Source organism: Ciconia boyciana, chromosome 1, assembly GCF_034638445.1.
Source record: "Ciconia boyciana chromosome 1, ASM3463844v1, whole genome shotgun sequence".
Lineage (NCBI taxonomy): Eukaryota > Metazoa > Chordata > Aves > Ciconiiformes > Ciconiidae > Ciconia > Ciconia boyciana.
Genome location: NC_132934.1, coordinates 12,134,035 through 12,156,240, shown reverse-complemented (window position 1 = coordinate 12,156,240; position 22,206 = coordinate 12,134,035). Strand labels below are relative to the sequence as shown.

The 22,206-nt window shown below is 41.2% G+C and overlaps 1 long non-coding RNA gene across 4 annotated transcripts in view; it reads right to left on the bottom strand.

The window, feature by feature from the left end:
- Positions 1–22,206, bottom strand: part of LOC140650351 (uncharacterized) — a 90,329-nt gene that overhangs the window by 34,098 nt on the left and 34,025 nt on the right. Inside the window, exons 4-5 of one of the 4 annotated variants that reach the window (XR_012041948.1) lie at positions 6,453–6,482; positions 4,068–4,160 (exon numbers count right to left, since the gene is read on the bottom strand). The exons of 1 other annotated variant lie outside the window; for it this stretch is intronic. This is a non-coding gene — a long non-coding RNA (uncharacterized lncRNA). Of the gene's footprint in view, positions 1–4,067; positions 4,161–6,452; positions 6,483–18,454; positions 18,592–22,206 lie in introns of those variants that run through there. 2 more of the 4 variants (XR_012041953.1, XR_012041951.1) reach the window with 2 other exon arrangements.

Below are 22,206 nucleotides of genomic sequence, written 5' to 3'. Positions count from 1 at the left end.
TAAAGTTATATACAGGCTGCCATTCCGGATCAGGACAACAATACAAAAACCAAGAACAATTCATTCTGACAGTCTGGATTTCATGTCCATGCTGAGGAACTATAAATAATCATTTATAGTTTCAATTGCTTATCATTCTCCTCATTTTTGCTTTGGTTCTCCTGGAATTACAGTGAGAGCTGAGCACTGGCAGTTCTGATAGACTTTATGGCAGAAGAGTTTTTTAGCTTTTCTGACTTCCAAGTCAGATTGGGGAAGATGTTTGACACTGTTTTCACAATTAACACCACATGAGGCTGGTTGTTACACAGTACACAATACTTGGGCTAGCAGGATGTTTGGCATTTTTCTTCTACATGAGACCTGAACACACAAATCAGTGTTAACGGTGAAATTAATCCACAAAAACAAACTAGATGATCACTCCTCTCCCATGTATGTGCTGTTACATGTGTGGTGTGTGGAAATCTCTCACTGCTCTGCAGGGTAGTTTTGAGATCTAATGTTTGTGCATTGCCAGATTCACTTTTCCCAGTGGAAAAAATGGCTTGTGATTACAGAACAGTTTTCACAGTATAGCATGCAAACTAACTCATATAGCATTGCAAACTCTCAGAAGATTGGGCAAACACATGGCAGATTTGAAGCAACTTGTTAAATTTCTGGACCTGAGTTGGCATTTAGCACAAACAATACCTGAAGAATATCACCATGGAGGTATAACAAATCTTATGTGGGCTTCTGAGGCAAAAGCTGGCCCAGTTCACTCTTCTGACTGTTCTTATCCCAATATTTTCTTTAGCTTCCAGCACTCTGTTGTTGTTTGGGGAACTATGTATCACAAGGCTGGTTTTATCATTTCATTTCTTCTGGAATTGCCTGTCTATGGAATTGCCTTTGCTGTCCGCTGACTGCTTTCAATCTGTCAGACCAGCTTTGCCTCACTGTCAGGTGAGACACATTATTTGTGATGTGGTAAGTTCTGGAACTTCTATAAAGGAGTGACTAACAACACTGTAAGTTTGGGCATAAATTTTGCAGGATACTCTCTTTTAGCAAATCCTAGTCCTTGGCCTGAAAAGAAGAAGATTTGTGACAAGAGTTGGTGGTTGCTTTACAATGTGGACAAGCATCTGCCAGCACAGCTAAAAGTAGTTCATTTCCAGCTTAAGGTGTCCCCAAGCCAGCTCCTATTGCAGGGATTGCAGCCTTGGCTACAGGTTAACACCAACTTCCTCCTTCACCTCCTTCATTAGAGTGCAGCCAACAGATGCAGCAGTTTGCACAGCAGTTTCTGGGATTTGCTTGAAATCTTCTAGATCTTCTTGAGACTTCTGGGATCGTCAAGGACCTCTTCAAGGAACGCTACGGTGTCTTGGTGCTACCGCAAAAGAATAGCAGGAGGCTGTGACTTTCTGCAACCTCCAGCAGCTTCTAACAAGCTCTATCAGCTGTTCTCACCAAAGAGTGCTTGAAGCTTCTGTCCCAGCTGGCTCCAGAATAGAGTGGGTCAGACATCCTTTCACAGGTGCTGGGGAGAGACCTGTATAAGCGCCAGCCTAGGGTGCAGCTCACAGAGGAAGCAGATTTTATGGGTCAGGGCTTGAAACAGCAGAGAGATGTCCACACGTGGTAGTGATTCCTCATATGAGCCTGCTTCCCAGTAACCTCAGAGGACTTGACCCAAACCAAGCTCCCAAACTAGGATGCAGCTCTCCAAGCCTGGGGCTGCAGGTGCCTAGAGCTTGGTGTAGATGGGTTCCTTGTCTGCAGGAGGTGTGCATTGGTGAAGGCCAGCAGACTGCACGGCATCAAAAGTGATGAGAAACGGACTCATGGGATCTTCTCTGAGGCTGTGCAGCTTCAGGAACCTAAACCCCCAGCTGTGGTGAAGGAGGGACAGCTAGAGTGTCTGTTTATCAGGTTGAGAAATGGAAGCTCTTGTAGTGGTGAAGGCTGGAAGCTTGTGACTTCTGATGTCAGAAGGATGGCTCCTGCTCCACACTGCAGATTTGCAACTGCAGAATGAATAGGTCAGTACCCTGGTAGCAGATTAGGGTTAATGAGCTCGTGCCAATAAAGCATCTGAGTTGGCTGAGCCTCATCCATGCAAAAGCACCAGGAGGAAATGGTGAGTGATAGTAATGGGACACTCCCCATTGCAGGGGACAGAGGCCTTATCTGCTAACCTGACTTGCTCTCCAGCACTGTTTGCTGCTGCTTGGAGGCTTGGATCTGAGATACTCTGGAGAGACTGCCTAGGTGTTTCCAGCCCTTGGACCGTTTCTCCCCATTCATTCATGTGGGTATTCCTGGCCTATTCAGGGACCTGCTTGGAAGAGTCCTATCAGAGAACATCCTGGAAATAAGAGAGGTCCAGGGGAATGTTTTGGTTTTGTTTGGGTTTTTGTGTTTTGGTTTTTTTTTTCCCCTTTCCCATCACCCTTATCTTCAAGAAGGGCAAGAAGAGGGACCCAGAGAAATACAGGCTGGTCAGCCTCACTTCAGTCCTTGGAAGGTGATGAAGCAAATCCTTCTGGAAACGTTAAGGACAAGAAAGTGATTAAGCACAGTCAGCATGGATTTAGAAGTCAGCATGCTTGACCAACTCTATTCTATAATGGGAGCCTTCTATAATGAGATGATTTACTCAGCCCTAACTTCAGTAAGGCTTCTGACACTGTCTCCCATAACATCCCCATAGACAAGATGATGAAGTATGGGTGAGGTAAGTGGATGGCAAGATGATTTGAAAACTGGCTGAACTCCAGGATTCAAAGGTTGGTGACATGAAGTTCAACTGGAGTCCAGTTACTAGCTGTGTACCCCAAGGGTTGATACCAGGCTCAATACTATTTGTTTTCATTATTGACCTGTATGATGGGACAGAGTGCACCCTCAGCAAGTCTGCAGATCATGTAAAACAGGGAGGAAAGGCTGATACACCAGATGTCTGTGTTTTCATTCAGAGAGACCTCAATAAGCTGGAGAAATGGGCCAACAGTAACCTCGTGAAGGTCAGCCAAGGTAAATGCAAAGTCCTTCGCCAGGGGAGGAATAATCCCAGGCACCAGTACCAGCTGGAAAGCTACTTTGCAGAAAGTGACCTTGGGGTCTTGGTGGACAGCAAGCTGACTATAAGCCAGTAACGCACTCTGGTGGTGAATAAAGCCAACAGTATTGAGGGCCACATTAAGAATAGCATCTCCAGCAGGTTGAGGGGGGTGATCCTTCCCTTCTGCTTAGCACTGGAGAGACACCTTTGGAGCACTGGGACCAGTGCTGGGCTCCCCAGTACAAAAGAGACATGATCATACTGGAATGAGTCTATCGAAGGGTCACAATGATGATTAAGGGGCATATGACACATCTGTCATATGAGGAGAGGCTGAGAGAGTTGGAGTTGCTCAGCCTGGAGAAAAGAAGGCTCAGGGGGATCAATGTGTATAAATACCTGGTGGGGGAAGGAGGTGTGTTAGTGGGGAAAGCAGAGAAAACAGAGCCAGACTCTGTGGTGCCCAGTGACAGGATAAGAGACATTGAACACAAATTGAAATACAGGAAATTCTATTTAAACTTAGAAATTGTTTTTTCCATGAGGGTGGTTGAACACTGGAATAGGTTGCCCAGAGATGCAGTGAAGTCTCCATGCTTGGAGACATTCAAAACCCAGCTGGGCATGGTCCTGGGAAACCTGTTTTTGCTGACTCTGCTTTGTGCGGTTGGACTAGGCAATGTCCAGAGGTGCTTTCCACCCTCAGCTTTCCACCCTGTGATCTCATGACCTGTATATACCAAAGATTTCTCGTGCTTTGGGAAGGAGTGTTACAGAAACTGAGGGAACTTCTTTTAAACTTGAAATGCATTATCACTTGTGGAAAGTATCTCACGTCAGCTTGCAAGTCACTGCATCACTATAATTTAGTGCATACGGAATGTTTACATCATCTCTCTTCTTGAAAAAGGTGCTCATGGCAATCATGATGAAAACACTGTCAGCTGCTTCTTTGAAGTAATTCATTTATTTTCATTGTGATCATGACAAATGCTACTCAACAGTAGCATTATGACAGTCTTAAATAGGGATACTTGTTGACAGTAGGAAAAATCCAATTTTCTTATTCTTTTCCTTTCCCTCCTACAGCCTTTTCCATTGAAAGCTGGGGAAAAAAAAGAAATAGAAAGAAAAAAAAGTTGGCCACCTAGTTGTAAACTGTGTTCATTCAAAACTATTCTTATCTGTATCTGATGTCAGGATGCTTATGGTGATAAAGGATTACTCTGGTGTTTGAGCCTTCCAAGATCATGTAGGGAGGCACACTGTTAGATTTCACAGCTGTCACCGGTCATCCAAACCCTGCAGCATAGTTTACAGAGTACATGTTAGTGATGTACCAAAAAATCTTTAATGCGCTAACTTCTGCAGGACCAGACAGGAAGCACAGTTAGGGTACAGACCTGGGAATATTATCTGGGTATTTTGAATATGTAGTCTTTTTTGCAGGGAGAAAACCTAACTAACTTTGTCTTTTCTAAAACATTTGACATTTATGTTCAGCTACACTAGAGGTTTTTTCCTTCACTGAGGACAAAGGGAAGTTTGTAAGACAGGTTTATTGACTGTCTAGAGTACTTTATATTTTAGTTTCTCTTGTCACCTACACAAGTAATCACATGTGTTTTCAGCTTAGTTCCAATGCTTTTAGCCAGACCAATGTCTGGGTTTTTATTTCACAAAGTGTCTGGGCTCTGGCTGAGAGGATTCAAAGCTCCACTGAGCGTTCCCTGCTTCCATACAGAGCACATACAGAACACATGCTTCACACATCTGCCAAGAACCAGCACTGTTCTCTGCTCTGCCATGCTGCATTTTTCCTACTCTCCTAAAGCATAAAAGGGTGTCCTACTAGCCTTTCTTATCTGTCCGTAAAACTAACTTTCTTCATGCCACACCATTGATCTGTAGTTCTGAGGACTTGCTGTGCCAGGCGGCGGTATCATAAGAGTTAATTTTTACTGCATTGTCTCCTGGTTTTAATTGCCATTTTCTACAAATGGTGCTTCTTCTGTATCAGGCTAGGTACAAATTCAGAGACATGGCTCACCTGAGCACTTTCTCATGGACTGTATGCTCAGCAGCTTCTTGCTCTTTTCTGTGTGTGCTTTTTTGGGGGGGTTGGTTTTTTTGTTTTGGTTTGGTTTTATTTTTAAGTTATCTTCCTTTTTTGCTTTCTCATTAAGTTTTATGTTGATGCTCTACTCAGGAAACATTGCTGACTAGCTTGTTTAAAACACTGTTCAACTGAAGCCTGAAGCAAGAAAATTAATCCATAATTCTTTTGGGCAGCTACACAGTAAAAAGTAAGGCAGAAACCTTTTGGGGCAAGCACTGGGTGAACACATACCAAAGGTAGGGCTGTTTTGGAAACATTGTCTGTATAAGCTTTAGACATGTGGCCCTCAGTGCCCTTGGAATAGTTCTGCTTAGTTCTTTCTCTGCCACCTGTAGTGCTGATATCAACTGCTTGGTGATGTAGATACGTTCATCACTACAGACTTTACAACTGTTCTTAAATGAACTATTTCTGAATTCCGAGTAACATAAATATACCTGGGAGTACACACAGTATGAGCAGAAAGAAATCTGATTGTATGAAACAAAAATAAGAACATCTGTTACAGCCTGGGAGTAAAAGAAGAAGCAAGAATAGACAGATTTCGTAAGGTTTTTGATAGGGTATGGCATAATAGCGCTGCAGTTGGATTGTACCCAAAGATATGGACTACACAGGTGGACTGCAGGGTGGGTGAAAAACTACTTGAGTTGCCAGACTTGGGATCATGTTCAACTGTTTGAAATCTCTCACTTAAATTGTGAATCATTTCAAATAATTTAGGTATTTTAATCTGTAACAACAACCTACTGTTTGAAATCTAACTTGTGCCAGGCTACAAATGATGTTCCTGTGGGGTTGGTGTTGTACTTCTACTGTTTAAGGTATCCACGGAAAACCTGGAGAATGGGACAGGAATGCAACCTTACCTCAATCTCAAGTCGCACCCTATGGGGGTAGTGTCAAACTACAGCAGGGCAGGGCTGCCTTTTAGAGGAAAGGCACCTTGGCAAGCTAGAAGGGTGGACAAGGAGAAGTACCATGTGTTTCAACAAAGACACATGTGAAGTCCTACATCTAGGACAGGCTAATCCTGTGCATCAATACAGCTAGGGAAGTGACTGATACTCAACAGGCTAAAAATGTTAGCAGTGGGTCCTTGCAGTAAGTAGGCTGGCTGCATACTGGACTACTTTATGAAGAGTATAGCCAGCAGGTCAAGACAAGTGATTATTTCATTCTACTTAGTGCTTCTGAGACCTAATCTGAAATACTGTGTCCAATTTCATGCATACCCACCCCTTCCCCAGGAATTCTCTACACCTCCAATTTACATACCTGAAGACAGAAGTAGAAGACAGCCAAATTCTTCCCAGAAGGCCACAGCAAGAAAATAAGAGGCAAAAGTCACAATTAGCAATAGCAGAAATTCTGACTGTAATAACTTTTCTCATTTATTCAGTAAGAAGGTTTAACCACTGGATCAAATTGCCTAGAGACCCTGTGGAAGCTGTCCTCAGAAACTTTCAAAACACCTAGTAAGGCCCTGAGTTATTTGATCTAACCTTGAAGTTAGCCATCCTCTGAGCAAGAGGCTGCATTAGAGACCTCCACAGTTCTTTCCAACTCAGTTTTTCTGGTCTATGAGTCTAATATTTACTTATTTAAAAAATATATATATATATTAAAAGAGCTTGAGAGGAAATATGGTGAAAAGTAATCATAGCAATAGCGTCAGTAACAGATAAAAGATATATGTAGAGAGTACTCTTGTTCTTCTGGTAAATCAAACTATTACTGGTGCTTATTAATATGTCTCATTGATGCACTCTGGATTAAGTGGCTGTCAGAATTAGGTTCCAGAGGAATTTTTTATCCCTATGATTACACCAACAAGGACTGTTGGATGATCTGAGTTGCATCTGGCTCCATTCTGATAAAGGAAGATGCCTTGAATCTCTTCTGATCTTTTCCTGTTACATAGTTGTAGCTTTTTGGTCTTTTACTATTGGTCTTGAGTTTGATAGCATGGCTATGCAAACCTCACCCTAGCAATTCCCCACTTCTATTGCTGTTATAAAGATACTTATCTGCCATAAAGATTTGTTTTTTGTGTCAGAGCATTGCTTTCTGACTAAGTAATCCTGTGGTGTCTAACCACTAAGGGTAGACCAACAGTCCCTTTTGAGGTTTCCTGTAGCCTGTATTTCTATAATTTCTAACTTTTGCTTTGAGAGACATAAGAAAATTCTTCAGAGCTCTGTGGGATCAGATTGGAGTACACATTACAGACTCTAAAACTTCCTTTATTTTGTGTGAAATATATACTTTTTCCTTGTTCTTGCTTTGTTATTTTTGGAAGTAAGGAAAATTCCTGTGCAGTATGCCAGTGTGTTGGCAGATACTGAGCTAATGAGGTGAAGTGCTTCTACACAGTGTCAGGGTGAAGAATGCCAGTCTAAGCTTTCAACTCTCTCCCTCACCCCTAAGTAGAAAACAACAGTGCTTTGTAAATGCTGAAAGCTGAGGGTTAGACTGCTTCTATGGTGAAGGAAAACTGGTGGAAATGGCCAGACAACAGCTCGTCTAGCAGCACAGAGCCAATGCAAATAGCTTGAGACCATATTGCAGAGCAGAGTCAATGGTGCCTGGCCGTAGCCTGTTAGTCTGGCAATCCAAAGCTGCTGCAATAGCTTCAGGTTTCTTCCAGTTCACCAGCTAAAAGATTCTTAGAGCCATTCCAGCCTGAATCAAGTGAAATAAATTGGACATGTATGTTGTACTAATGCGAAGAGCCATGCTGAGCCATCCTTCCCAGTATGTAAGTGGTGCAGCACAAATACAGATTGACTCAGAACATCAATATCTGTACTTTCCTAAACTTCCTTTTTAAAACTGAATTTGGACCCATACAGAAGGAATAATGATAAATACACTCCCAAGAGGAAGAGTGGATTATATTGCTATTTTTATAACTGCCATAATTCATGTTTATTTGAAGTCATCCCCAGCCAAGGTCTCTTGCATGAAATTACCTTTTTCTATACTCTCTGGGCTAAGTAGTTAGAGAGGTGAATAAGTTAAAAGAACTTTATCCCAAATGTGTATGTACGAAAAGGCAAGCAGATGTTAGAGGGGGTATGGTCAAGGGAGTTTTTGGTTCTGCTATCACTACTGGAATAGAGAAGCAGCCTTAATATAAATAGTATGCATATATAATTGTATATGCATTTATATGCATTATAAATATATATATTTACATATGAAAGGGAACAGAATTAGAACTGTGACCCTCAGTAGTAGAAAGAAATATATAAGCAAAAATAAAATAAATAACCTACTGTCTTTTACCATAAGATTTCTGATTACTGCCATCTGGCATGCTGACAAACATTTCCCTAATTCTCTGTGATTTCACAAAGTAGTATCTAGGCATGATCAAATGCAAAGATGACCATTAGAGCTTAAACCGAGTCCCTGGACCTAAATCAGTGTTGCTGTATTTTAGCAGTAAAGGGATATAATTCATACTGCCAGTGGATTCTTATGATTTCAGCCTATGAGACTTGTTCAGATATTTCAGAACAACTCTCAAATGATTTTAGAGTATTTTGGACCAAGCAGGTATTCATTATTTTTGATGTGTTTAAAATGTCAATTGAAAGGTGGGATTCTGCTGGCCAAAAGCAGATCATATAGATCTCTGTGACAGACACTGAAGTTGGAACTGGTTACCCAAGGTTTCCTTTGCAGTCACTGGAAAGAAATAGAAATAATAGACCAACTCCTCTCATCCAAATATGGGAGTCAAAGATGAGACAGCCTAAGTTGTTCCCTAGAGGTACCTATTTCTCTTCACTGCCTGTGAAGGGAGCCTAGGGTGACCAGCTCAAATGTGGGCATGTACCTTGCAAGTCAAATGGTAAGAATTACACCTGAATGCAAATCGCTTCAGTTAACTTGCATTGGACTTTTGAGTACTTTAACTCAAAAATCAAGTGTCGGACATCCTAAATATACTTGCAATTTTAGATTTAGATATCACTCCTCCAGCCTCCCATTCCTGTCATTGACTGTCTCCATCAGAGAGCAGAAAAGATATGGCAAGACTTCCACACAGGGGTACACCTAGCTCTCACCTCCTCCTTCTCCCCCTCTATACATAGATATTTCTCATTCATTATCCTCTCTAGTCCTCCTTGTTCTTCCAGGGACCTTAGTCTTTCCAATATTCTGAGCTAACCGTCCATTTTGTTCCCTGCTCTTTTTTTCTTTTCACTAATCTTTGAGTCACCATTTAAATGTGTTTTTATTCTCTTTTTACCAAAAATTAAACTCCAGTGTTATTAGACATGTTGTTATGGAGTCACATCCACCAAATCCACCCTAGATTCTCTGAGGTAAAGCACGTTTTTCACTCCCCAAAGACCGCTTCCATATTTTTTCTCAAGTATTCATAAGCAAACTTTCACAGAATCATAGAATGGCTGAGGTTGGAAGGAACCTCCAGAGGTTACCTGGTCCAAACCCCCTGCTCAAGGAAGGCCATCTAGAGCCAGTTGCCCAGCTGTCCAGATGGCTTTTAAATATCTTCAAGTTGAGAGACTCCACAGCCTCTCTGGAGTCTTTCAACTAATATTATGTCCCCCTCTTTGATGTTTCCCCAGTGCCTTCAGTACTGTTATCTCTGCTTTTCTTGAAAACTTGTCGTCCTTTGGGTTTTGGGAATCTAACCTTTCCTGGCTCTTTTTCCATTTGATTCTTCCTGTATACTTCAGAGGATCTTTCTCCTTTTTCCTTTCCATTCTCTGTGAACAGTCTTCCAGATCCTTTTATTCCATTTTCTTCTCACTGTGCTTTCTGTATATAAGTAATTCTTTCTGCAAATACAAATTCACCTGCATATTCTGAGTAAACAACTTGTAGTTGTTTCTCCTCCTTTTGCTTGATCCTGTCTTTTCCAGTTTCCTACATTCCCTGCTGCCTTTCCTCAATGATGTTGACAATCAGGATGGTGATCTTGCCTGGTCATAGCCATAGTCACTTGTACACTAGATCACCACATCTGAATGATATCAATGTGGTCAGGTTCCTCCCATATAACAAGTCTAAGATACGTCCCTTCCTACCCGTCTTCAGCTAAAGTTCTTGTCCAAGTTTTCATCATCTTGCACTTCTATTATAAAAACCCCTTTGTCTGGCTTCGACAAATGTAGTCTTATATACCAAATCTGCTGTGACAGCTATTGCAATGTGCCATCCATTTTGCTTTACTTGTGACCTCCCTTGCCATATGCACTATCACACCAGCTTGCCTTAATTTTAAGGGTCCTCCTATCATCTCTCATTCAATACTGAAACACCAGCTTCATCTCCAACCTTATCACCACTTTTCACCAGCCATTTTTCAAGCTTTATGAATTTTAAAGCAAGTGATTTTGATTTTTTTCCCCATCATGCCCCTCATATTTCATTTAACAGTCACATAGCTGTTGTGTTATTTTCCTCAAAATCCCTCCTTAAGCTTTCTTCCCATGACACAGAAGGAAACTAGCAGTAGCTAAACTGGTGATATGCTGTGGTTAATTTTGTCTCATTACTTTCTCACAGGCCCTGATTTGTCTGACTATTATATCTGTCTGACTACATATTGTTTCCTACGCTGTATTCAATTGTGAACTCTCCTGATGAAGAGCAATGATTTTGTTGCTGTTTCTCAATGTCATGTCATGAAAAAGGAATTGGTCCATGAGTCAGTCTTCAGTAGTCTATTAATAAAAACAGTTCAAAATTTAAAATATATTTGTAATACAATTATGGTGTTCACATGCTGTAACATCATTCTTATCCATTTATTAGGCTAATATTAGTGCATGTGAGCTGCCAGTAAAAATTTCAATCCTTTCCATGCATGGGAGGAATGTAGTCAGATTGGATGCCTCTAGATCCATGCCATCTTGAGTAAAATTGTTATTAACATCCATGGCTTGATGGTATGGAAGGTAATAAGACAACATGAGAAAAACTGATTGTTAAAATGTATTATTGAATGTAGTAAGCTCTTCAATATTTATCTCTGTGAACCAGTGCACTAGAAGCATTCTGTTGTCACTGTCATGTTCAAATATTTTTCTGGTGTGTCTATAAAATACATGTTCTGTAATTTTGATACTTGCATGCTACTGCTATTTAGACACCTAATAAGTCAATAGGAGTTGAGATAAGCACCAAGGGACTATCAGTGGCTGTACTTGGCTGGAATTGTATTGAAGTCTATGAAACTTCTTTAGTTTACACTCACTAAGGATCTAGCAGACAGTCTGTAAAAAAACCAAGAGTTTCATGCTGGCTCCTTTACAAGTGTAGCAGTTCAAACAGAGTCTGGCAGTGGATTAATAATGTGGCTCATGGATGTGACAGTCGCTGGGACCTTGTTATAGTCAGAACCAGACTGGAATGTGAGAACTGTAAATCATAAAATTGTCTGAAAATACATGAAATCTTATTGACCTGATGGTAGAAAAACAGTTTAAACTTGTGACATCTCCTGAGCTTCTTTTATCAGGTTTATAAGATTTAAAGGGAAAGTTCAGGGTGAGAAGAAACTAGTGATGAGTTGGGGGTTTTTTTGCTATGTGTAGACAATGATTTAAAGTGTACATTGTTCATAAATCTTATTCAAATCTGTATGCTTTCATATACTCATATTAAAATTCACAAGGTTTAAGAACTGTGGTACCCAGAGGGATCATAAAGTACATACACTTTTTTCACATAAAAAATGGAATAAATCTCCAAGCTGGATTTTATCCAATGCTTCTTTTTTCATTCTATTTTATTTTTAAGAGCTCCGCATGCTTTTTATGAGAACTTATAGTCCATTGATACAAAAAGACACGCTGAGTTCACTGCATGATAATCATTGGTGCAATCTAACATGCAGTGAGATTATGTGTTCCAAGTGAGAAAAACTGTAAAACATGAAAATAATTCTTTAGATAGCATAGTAATCTACTTATCAGTGCTTGCCATTGATTCTGTGTTGCTCTTAACTCTGTGTTTTCGCTATGTCTCTTCACTTTTCACAATATTTGCGTCTTCGTAAGATGGAATTTTCCTTGCGGAGTCCCTGTCCAACAATTATGTACTTTAAGTGAAAGTAAATTTTCATGATAACTCATTTTGTATGACTAACTATTCCGTAGAAATCAACCTGATTGTTCTTGCTTCAAGCTAAGCTATTTAACCCTGAGCAATAACTGTAGCAGTCCAAGACCTATCCGAGAGCGGATCCACCCAGACAAACTTTCTTGAGCGCAGACCTGCTTCCTGTTCTTTCAGGTATAGTGGGAAGGGACCATCAATTTATTGCAATACTTAAAACAGTTCCATTTTTTCTTACCATCAGCCAGATTAGTTAACCCCCAGCCAAGCAAAGCATTATCTAAATGTTTGCTACCTTTCTGAACGCATAGAGAGCATGAAGTGCCATCAAAACAAGGGCTAAGATACCTCTTAAGCAACTGTAAAATCTCTTTGGAAATTACATCACCGTATTCGGTCAATATAAACCTATCCCTTATTTTGCATCCAGAGGGTAGTGGTCAACGGCTCAATGTCCAGATGGAGATCGGTGACAAGTGGTGTCCCTCAGGGGTCTGTACTGGGACCAGTACTGTTTAATATCTACATCAATGACATAGACAGTGGGATCGAGTGCACCCTCAGCAAGGTTGCAGATGACACCAAGCTGAGTGGTGCAGCTGACACACCTGAGGGATGGGATGCCATCCAGAGGGACCTGGACATTCTTGAGAAGTGGGCCCATGTGAACCTCATGAGGTTTAACAAGGCCAAGTGCAAGGTCCTGCACCTGGGTCCAGGCAACCCCCAGTATCAATAGAGGCTGGGGGATGAAGGGATTGAGAGCAGCCCTGCCGAGAAGGACTTGGTGGGGTACTGGTGCATGAAAAGCTGGACATGATCTGGCAATGTGCACTCACAGTCCAGAAAGCCAACCGTACCCTGGGCTGCATCACAAGAAGTGTGGCCAGCAGGTCGAGGGAGGTGATTCTGCCCCTCTACTCTGCTCTGGTGAGACCCCACCTGGCTTATTGCATCCAGCTCTGGAGTCCTCAGCACAGGAATGACAGGGACCTGTTGGAGCAGGTCCAGAGGAGTGCCACAAAAATGATCAGAGGGATGGAACACTTCTCCTATGAGGAAAGGCTGAGAGAGTTGGGGTTGTTCAGCCTGGAGAAGAGAAGGTTCCAGGGAGGCCTTATTGCAGTCTTTCAGTATCTAAAGGGGGCTTATAAGAAAGATGGGGACAGACTTTTTAGAAGGGCCTGTTGTGATAGGACAAGGGGTAATGGTTTTAAACTAAAAGAGGGTAGAATTTAGACTAGACAGAAGGAAGACAATTTTTACAATGAGGGTGGTGAAACACTGGCACAGGTTGCCCAGAGAGGTGGTAGATGCCCCACCCCTGGAAACACTAAGGTCAGGTTGGACGGGGCTCTGAGCAACCTGATCTAGTTGAAGATGTCCCCGCTTATTGCAGGAGGTGTTGGACTAGATGACCTTTAAAGGCCCCTTCCAAGCCAAACTATTCTATGATTCTTTGATTTGAAGAAATAAAATTATTTCTCTTTTAACAACCAGTAAAAGGATGGGGGAGGTGGAGAAGAAGTAAGATCTTCCTGGATTTGAGGGGTGAAGAGAAAAGAGACTGTGTGATATCTTCTGAAGGTAAGTGTGGAAGCAATTAGTCATTAGATTTGGCCATAAAAGAGTTCCACAGGGAAAGAGGGCTCAAGACACACACCTGCTTAGAACAACAAATTCTGTTATTTCCAAAATTCAATGTCTTGCAAATCCCAGACAAAAAATAAGGCTCATCTCAATCTTTTTGTTGCAGGTATAAATTTTAAAAAGGAACAATAATTATTTATATGTTTTGATCTTTCAAATGAGCTCATCCATATATCTCTGCATCCCAGTCATAATTTCTTCATGATTAGTGGAGAAACACTGATTAGAGGAGACATACTCAGTTCTTAAAATATCATTTTAATTTTAAGTTGTAACTTAAATAAATATTTTCTTTATATTAACCTGCCATTTAGAAGCAGTACATTTAATTCATCTTTGGGTTAAATATAGGCTTGGCTGATGAATTCTACACTTGTCTAAGAAATTGATTAAAACATAAAAATTATTTTCAATACCAAAGTTAAAGAGAAGAGAGCCTGAAGCTGAAGGGCTCTATATATTGGCTAGGCAACGTGTTAGAAAGTTTAGAGAGCACCTGTCCACCGTAGGTTTGTCTGCAGACAGTGTTATAAAGCTTCTCCAAATGAGTGAATAAAGTTCATCGTGAAGTTCTGTTGTGGAGGAACACCAGGAGATTGAATTGTGTTTGACTTTCTAACACAGAAGAAATGAAGGTTTCCAAAAATGTCTGGCCTCAGAAATTGCAGGTGACCGAGCTAGTAATGGGATTCTTTCACACTGAGATGTGGCTAAATAGTGTCTGCCCTGGGAATTTCATTGTATACAGCCAGGAATTAAGACAAGTAGTTGCAGGAGAAGCAGAATTTATAAAGCCTGATTTCCCATGGCTTTCATACAGTTCTCTCCTATGTGGTTTCTGCAGTATCTAACAGTAATATACTTGACTTCTCTGGGCAGATTTTTATTCATCAGTGGGGAGTAGTTATCTGGGTATTCCTCCTCTACTCAGCTACCAATGTTTTAATAATATTTTGATATGCCTCTGTCAGGTATGCGTAAAACTGGGTAATAAGTTGCAAAATTGTTTGGAAACAATGGGGAGCTGGAGGCGGATAAACAATAAAATTGCTATAAGGTACACTTTTAAGACAAACGCTTGCTCAGGTATCCTAACTCTCCTGCACCCAGGTTTGTTCACAGTGGCTGGGTACACTCCTAAACCATTATTTTAAAACAGTACTTGTTCTGTGGGACACTCCAGTTTTGATCAGACTATACCACATGAGAACTAGTTACTGGGGATAAAAAAAAAAATCCATAGCCGAACTTGAACTTGATTAAAAGATATTATTTTTAACATGGATTTCATGCCAATCCAGACACACTTTGCCATCATTTCAAAGAAACTTTGTGTTGTTAAATATCTGTATCTATGCACAAAAGCAAATATATCCAGAGCAAAACTGTCATTCATGTCTGTACATTGGCAGTGGAATTATAAAATAGATGCACATACATACAATCTGATGAACTTAAGTAAACCTGAAAACATAGCGACAGAATTGACTTTTTTTCTGAACCCAGATATTCTAGAAATACAAGGACTTTGACATTTTTATCCAAGTCCCAAGAGACACTAACTTCTAATGAGTTCTGATGAGGCAGACAAACTATTCTATAAGCAGCAGGGAGAAGCCTCACAATTGCTAGTCCTTGTTCTTGTGGGGGACTTCAACCTACCAGATGTCTGCTGGAAATACAACACAGCAGAGAGGAAACAGTCTAGGAGGTTCCTGGAGTGTGTGGCAGATAACTTCCTGACACAGCTGGTGAGTGAGCCAACTAGGGAAGGTGCCCCGCTGGACCTCTTGTTCACGAACAGAGAAGGACTTGTGAGCCATGTGATGGTTGGAGGCCGTCTTGGGCAGAGTGATCGTGAAATGATAGAGTTTTTGATACTTGGGGAAGTGGCGAGAGGGGTCAGCAGAACTGCCACCTTAGACTACCAGAGGGCAGACTTTGGCCTGTTTAGGAGACTGGTCGAGAGAGTCCCCTGGGAGGCAGCCCTAAAGGGCAAGGGAGTCCAGGAAGGCTGGACATTCTTCAAGGAGGAAGTCCTAAAGGCACAAGAGCGGGCTGTCCCCAGGTGTCAAAAGATGAGCCAGTGGGGAAGAAGACCGGCCTGGCTGAATAGAGAGCTTTGGCTAGAACTCAAGAAAAAGAGGAGAGTCTACGACCTTTGGAAGAAGGGGCAGGCAAGTCAAGAGGACTACAAAGGTGTAGTGAGGTTGTGCAGGGAGAAAATTAGAAGGGCCAAAGCTGAGCTAGAGCTCAATCTGGCTGCTGCCGTAAAAGACAACAAAAAAACCTTCTTCACATACATTAGCAGCAAAAGGAGAGCTAAGGAGAATCTCCAACCTCTACTAGACCTGGGAGGGACCATAGTGACAAAGGATGAGGAAAAGGCTGAGGTACTTAATGCCTTCTTCACCTCAGTCTTTAACAGTAAGACCAGTTGTTCTCTGGGTACCCAGCCCCCCGAGTCGGAAGATGGGGACAGGAACCAGGATGGAGCCCCCATAATCCTGGGGGAAATGATTAGTGACCTGCTGCACCACTTAGACACTCACAAGTCTATGAGGCCTGATGAGATCCACCTGAGAGTACTGAAGGAACTGGCAGAAGTGCTCACCAAGCCCCTTTCCATCATTTACCAGCAGTCCTGGCTAACTGGGGAGGTCCCACCTGACTGGAGGTTAGCAAATGTGATGCCCATCTACAAGAAGGGCCAGAAGGAGGACCTGGGGAACTACAGGCCTGTCAGCCTGGCCTCGGTGCCAGGGAAGCTGATGGACCAGATCATCCTAAGTGCCATCACACGGCATGTAGAGGATAACCAGGGGATCAAGCCCAGCCAGCATGGATTTCAGAAAGGCAGGTCCTGCCTGACCAATCTGATCTCCTTCTACGACAAGGTGATGGATGAGGGAAAGGCTGTGGATGTTGTCTACCTAGACTTCAGTAAAGCCTTTGACACGGTTTCCCACAGCATTCTCCTGGAGAAACTGGCTGCTCATGGCTTGTACTGGCTGTATTCTTCGCTGGGTAAAGAACTGTCTGGATGGCTGGACCCAAAGAATGGTGGTGAATGCAGTTTACTCCAGTTGGCGGCCAGTCACAAGTGGTGTTCCCCAGGGCTCAGTACTGGGGCCAGTTCTGTTTAATATCTTTGTCAATGATCTGGACGAAGGGATCGAGTACACCCTCAGTGAGTTTGCAGATGACACCAAGTTGTGCGGGAGTGTTGATCTGCTTGAGGGTAGGAAGGCTCTACAGAGGGATCTGGACAGGCTGGATCAATGGGCTGAGGCCAACTGTAGGAGGTTCAACAAGGCCAAGTGCAAGGTCCTGCACTTGGGTCACAACAACCCCATGCAATGCTACAGGCTTGGGGAAGAGTGGCTGGAAAGCTGCCTGGTGGAAAAGGACCTGGGACGGTTGGTCGACAGCTGCCTGAATATGAGCCAGCAGTGTGCCCAGGTGGCCAAGAAAGCCAACAACATCCTGGCTTGTATCAGGAATAGTGTGGCTAGCAGGACTAGGGAATTGATCGTGCCCCTGTACTCAGCACTGGTGAGGCCGCACCTCGAATCCTGTGTTCAGTTTTGGGTCCCTCACTCCAAGAAAGACATTGAGGTGCTGGAGCGTGTCCAGAGAAGGGCAACGAAGCTGGTGAAGGGTCTAGAGCACAAGTCTGATGAGGAGCAGCTGAGGGAACTGGGGTTGTTTAGCCTGGAGGAAAGGAGGCTGAGGGGAGACCTTATTGCTCTCTACAACTACCTGAAAGGAGGTTGTAGAGAGGTGGGTGTTCGTCTCTTCTCCCAAGTAACAAGAGATAAGACAAGAGGAAACAGCCTCAGGTTGCGCCAGGGGAGGTTTAGATTGGATATTAGGAAATTTTACTTCACTGAAAGGGTTATCAAGCATTGGAACAGGCTGCCCCCGGAAGTGGTGGAGTCACCATCCCTGGAAGTATTTAAAAGACGTTTGGATGAGGTGCTTAGGGACATGGTGTAGTGGTGGTCTTGGTAGTGTTAGGTTTACGGTTGGACTTGATGATCTTAAAGGTTTTTTCCAACCTATACAATTCTGTGATTCTAAGAGAGGGTTTCATTTATTTCACTAAGGTGTAAGAAATTATCTTAATGCACTGTGAACTAGACCTTGACTACATTTTTCTCTGAGAAAAAGAATCTAACCTGCAGCTGATTGATACCAAGACAGGCTACAGGAGTTTATGGGGTTAGGTTTCATGTTTATGTTTGGAGAGTTGTGATTCCCTTCATCACAATAATCTGTCTTGGTTAGTGTCGACAAGTAGCATCATCTTGATTGTCACCAAAGCTGTTGCACAGTGCTCAAGCCTGGGAAGAGAAAGGACTAATATTTTAAAACAAATACAGTAATCATTTCTATTGGGAGGTTAATGGCCTCTTCATTTGTTTTCACAAAATAAATACCAAGTTTCTTCAATTTCGAGATTGCTCACTCAATCACATTCTAGCTAAAACACTGCAAAATTAGTTGCATGTGAATGGAGTTACCTCGAGGGGATTAATTGCTCAAAACAGATGTGGAGGATCTCCACAGCCTGACTTGCTGTTCTGCATCAAAATCCTGTCAAGACGAGCCGGCTGAGATTGCCCTTTGCAAGAGATGTTCAACTTTCAGTCTCCAGGCTCTGTGGATGTTAGAAGAATGACAGGAGACAGACGATGTCTGAGGAGAAACCCGACTGTTTTTTCATACTGCAGTAAGTACCCAGCTGATCCCAGAACTGCTTTTCACCATTCAGCTCCCTTAAGGCTCTAATTTATCCTCTGGCCTTGTTGACTTCAGTGGGATTTAAGCACATGGGCAAAATTAAAAAGATTCATTTTTTTTTCCTAGACTAAAAGGAAAGGAATGTCACAGACTATATGTTTATATTTGTGTCAGTTGAAAGTTAGGTAAAGTATTAAATAACTCGCTTCTTCCCACCTTCTTTCTCAGCCCTTGTCCTTCCCTGAACCTTTTATTATCAAACCAATACACACTATAAAACTCTGTGCTATAGTCAAGTCTCTGATGAGAGTTGGGAGCTGAAAGAGGGAACAGGGAAAACAGTTCTTCTTACTTAATGAAATGTTTCATTTAGGACAGAGCTGAACACAGTTTATAGCTTTTACCTCTGTTTGAAAAAAAAAGAAATTTAAAAAATAAAAAAAATCCTTCAATTTTTCACTTTTTTTAAATTAATCAAAAATCAAATATTCTCAAAGCCTTGTTCCTTACCTTAATTTAATAGTTATGTTCCTAGATTTTTCTTTACCCATAGTAATATGCCAACTATAACTATATTACTTGACTAGAATTGTTTGGGAAGCAAGAATACATTTGTATAAGAACAGATAACTAAGAAGGTTCATGCAAAGAAAATTTAAAAGCTTTCTTTTGTTCGTTCATATGTTTTTGGTTTGGTTTTTTTTTTAACCTTAGTCTTTGAGTGATATCCTTTACAGTGCTTGTCAATAAATGTGCAGAATGATTTTGAAAACACCCTAAGGAGGAGTGATTTTACTTCTCACCATACTTTTTTTAGGTACTAGTGATCATGAGTGCATTAAAGATTTGAGCCCAGTCTTTAAAAACTATTCATCTATTAGCTTAGCAATTTGAAACTCATCTTCTTCAAAATAAAGACTCTAGTTTATCTCATTAGTTGTAGCTGAATGTCCCAGTGATACAAATCATTATATGTAATTATGATTTATATTGTTATGTGCAATCTCCGTTCTTGCTGTTTAATGGCCCAGTCCTTATAAATTAGCCTGAACAGACTTTGATAAATTAAATTAGTATTTTTCCTTAGTGTGCAACATCTTTCTTTTATTTTGCATATAAGCAGCAAATCATTGGTTTACCAACGGTGTGTAACAGCACATATCTTACATTATCTCCCTACCAAGGTTCAAAGAGTTTGTAATTTATACATATCACAAGAAGAGCTAGAGCTGTTGTCATTAATGCTAAGAAAGGATATTGGAAAGGCTTTGAAAATTCCCTGTTTCAGGTTTAAATCAGTCTCTTACATGTGAAAGATTAAAAGGAAATCTTTCTGGAAGGAATTCTTCCTATTGTGAGTTCTTTGCCTCTTTTCTGAAGCATCTGGTTTTTGTCACTAAAGACACAATATTAGAATGGAGCACTGCTTTGCTCTAACGAGTCGTTACCTATCTCTTGGTGGGCAGAAGACCTTATGCTGTCACTCACACACAGGTTTTTTGTTTGCTTTAACTGCTCTTTAGTGTCCTTAGAAGCTTTAGCACCTGGGAAAAAAATAATAAAAATAAGAGGTTTCCTTTTCTGAAAATTTGTGGCATCCTTCTCTGATACCTGATGTCTCAAAATAAAGACTATTTTCAGAAATATGAGACTGAATAGCCAAGCCTATTGCTAGTTCAGACTTTTTCTGAAAGGCACAGACACTGTTTGACTTCTATGCAGTCTGAGTGACGCTCCAAATGATGCCTGCATGACTTCTACAGCAGTATTTGAATAGGTAGGAAGCCAATTCCTAGGCATGAGAATAGGGCTTGGTCTTCTGCTTCCTTGAAAAGTTCTGTCCAGCAGATGTGAGTGAAGTTTCTGCTAGGAGATATGGCAACTAAAGACTTCCCACCACTTCATATGACTTTCTAATTTTTTTTTTTTAGTGCTCTGCAGTGTGACTTTTCTTCTGCTTGATTCACCCATCTGTTTTCTATATAAAAAGAGATCCACTATCTAATGCACTGACTTGTTTTAGTTTTAGAGGAGTTTGAGAGGTTTTTAGCTATGCTAAACCTTTTTTTCCCTTTCATTTTTTTCATGTCTGTCCAGGACAACCTCCAGTTTTTGGTCAGGTTTAGTTTTCTTCCAACTTACTTTTTTAAAGGAAAATTCATATGAAAATGACTGGTTTTGACTAGTGTAATATTTTCAGCAACTTTTTTTAACAGCTCCAGCTATGTGCTGATTATCTTGGAGCACAGGAGTCAACCAGCTGGCTAGCAGCCTATTTTATATACGGAATATCAGAAGCATGCACTTCTCCAGGATCACAAGTAGCAGTCCTCGTATATTATGTATACATTTGCACATGAGGATTGAGAGTCACTGCCTGTATTTCATGCATGCATTACACACTGTTTGAGTCGCCTCCTGTAAAATAGGTATCCCTGTTCTTTGTGTTACCTCTGAGCTCCAGGTACATACCACTATAGATAAGCTTTCAAAAATATAAAGGGAAATGGCTTAGGCTAGAGACTCTACTCCTTAATAAATGAGACAGGAGTGGTGTGTAAAGGAAGAGAGAGAGACAAATGCTGATTTGCCCGAAGTGACCCTACAGGTCTGTGAAAGTCAAATGCTACTGCTCTTGTCTCCCAGTATAGCACCTTATTTACAAGGCCACATTGCCCAGACCGAGCAGCCTGGGCAATTTAATAAAATGTAAAATATAAATTTAATAAAATTTATTAACACAGCACTTACTTTCTTTGTACGTGATTAATAGTTAAGGGTTAGAATATGCCTCACTTTCAGTCTGTCACATATCATTTGTTCAGTTCCAACCACTAAGCTTCAAACCACCAAGGAAATACAGTGCAATATGTAGTGTAGGCAGTTCAAGCCAACTCCCTTGCAGTTCAACTTTATTGGTGTGCAAAAAGAAATAAATATGAGAAAACAAATATAAGAACACTACCTATTAACTTTTTGTATACTGCAAGAAAAGCCTAGCAAACCGTGTTGTTAAACAACCTATTTGAACAAAACATTCATATTGACTCAGGCTTTTGTCTCCAATCTATTCTTAACTTTTCCATGTAATTCCTCTCACATAATAAAAATAGTAACAATAATTTCAAGCAGAGTTTATTCTGGTCAGAGACTTCTTATTAAGCAGGTTTACTGCTGTGGGACAGTAGATTTTTTTCTATCGTTAGCTTCATTGGAGCAAGCTAACTGGATTTTTTTTTTCCCCCAGGTAAACTGAGTCTTTTTTGAATGTGCCACAGCTTTGATTAAATTTTTTTATTGCGGACATGGACTGTAGCAGAATTCCAGCAGGCTTCAATTATACTTTGTATATTTTATTCTTAGGAAAACAGTAGTCAGTACTAAAATAGGAAAGAGTTAACACATATCTCCTTGGCAATTCCAGGGCATAAGAACTGGCTACATTTCCTGAAACTCTTACGACAAAGAAGCTCCTATTATCCCCTAAAAACACATTGCATTAAACGCTGACAAAATTACAGGGTGATATTCG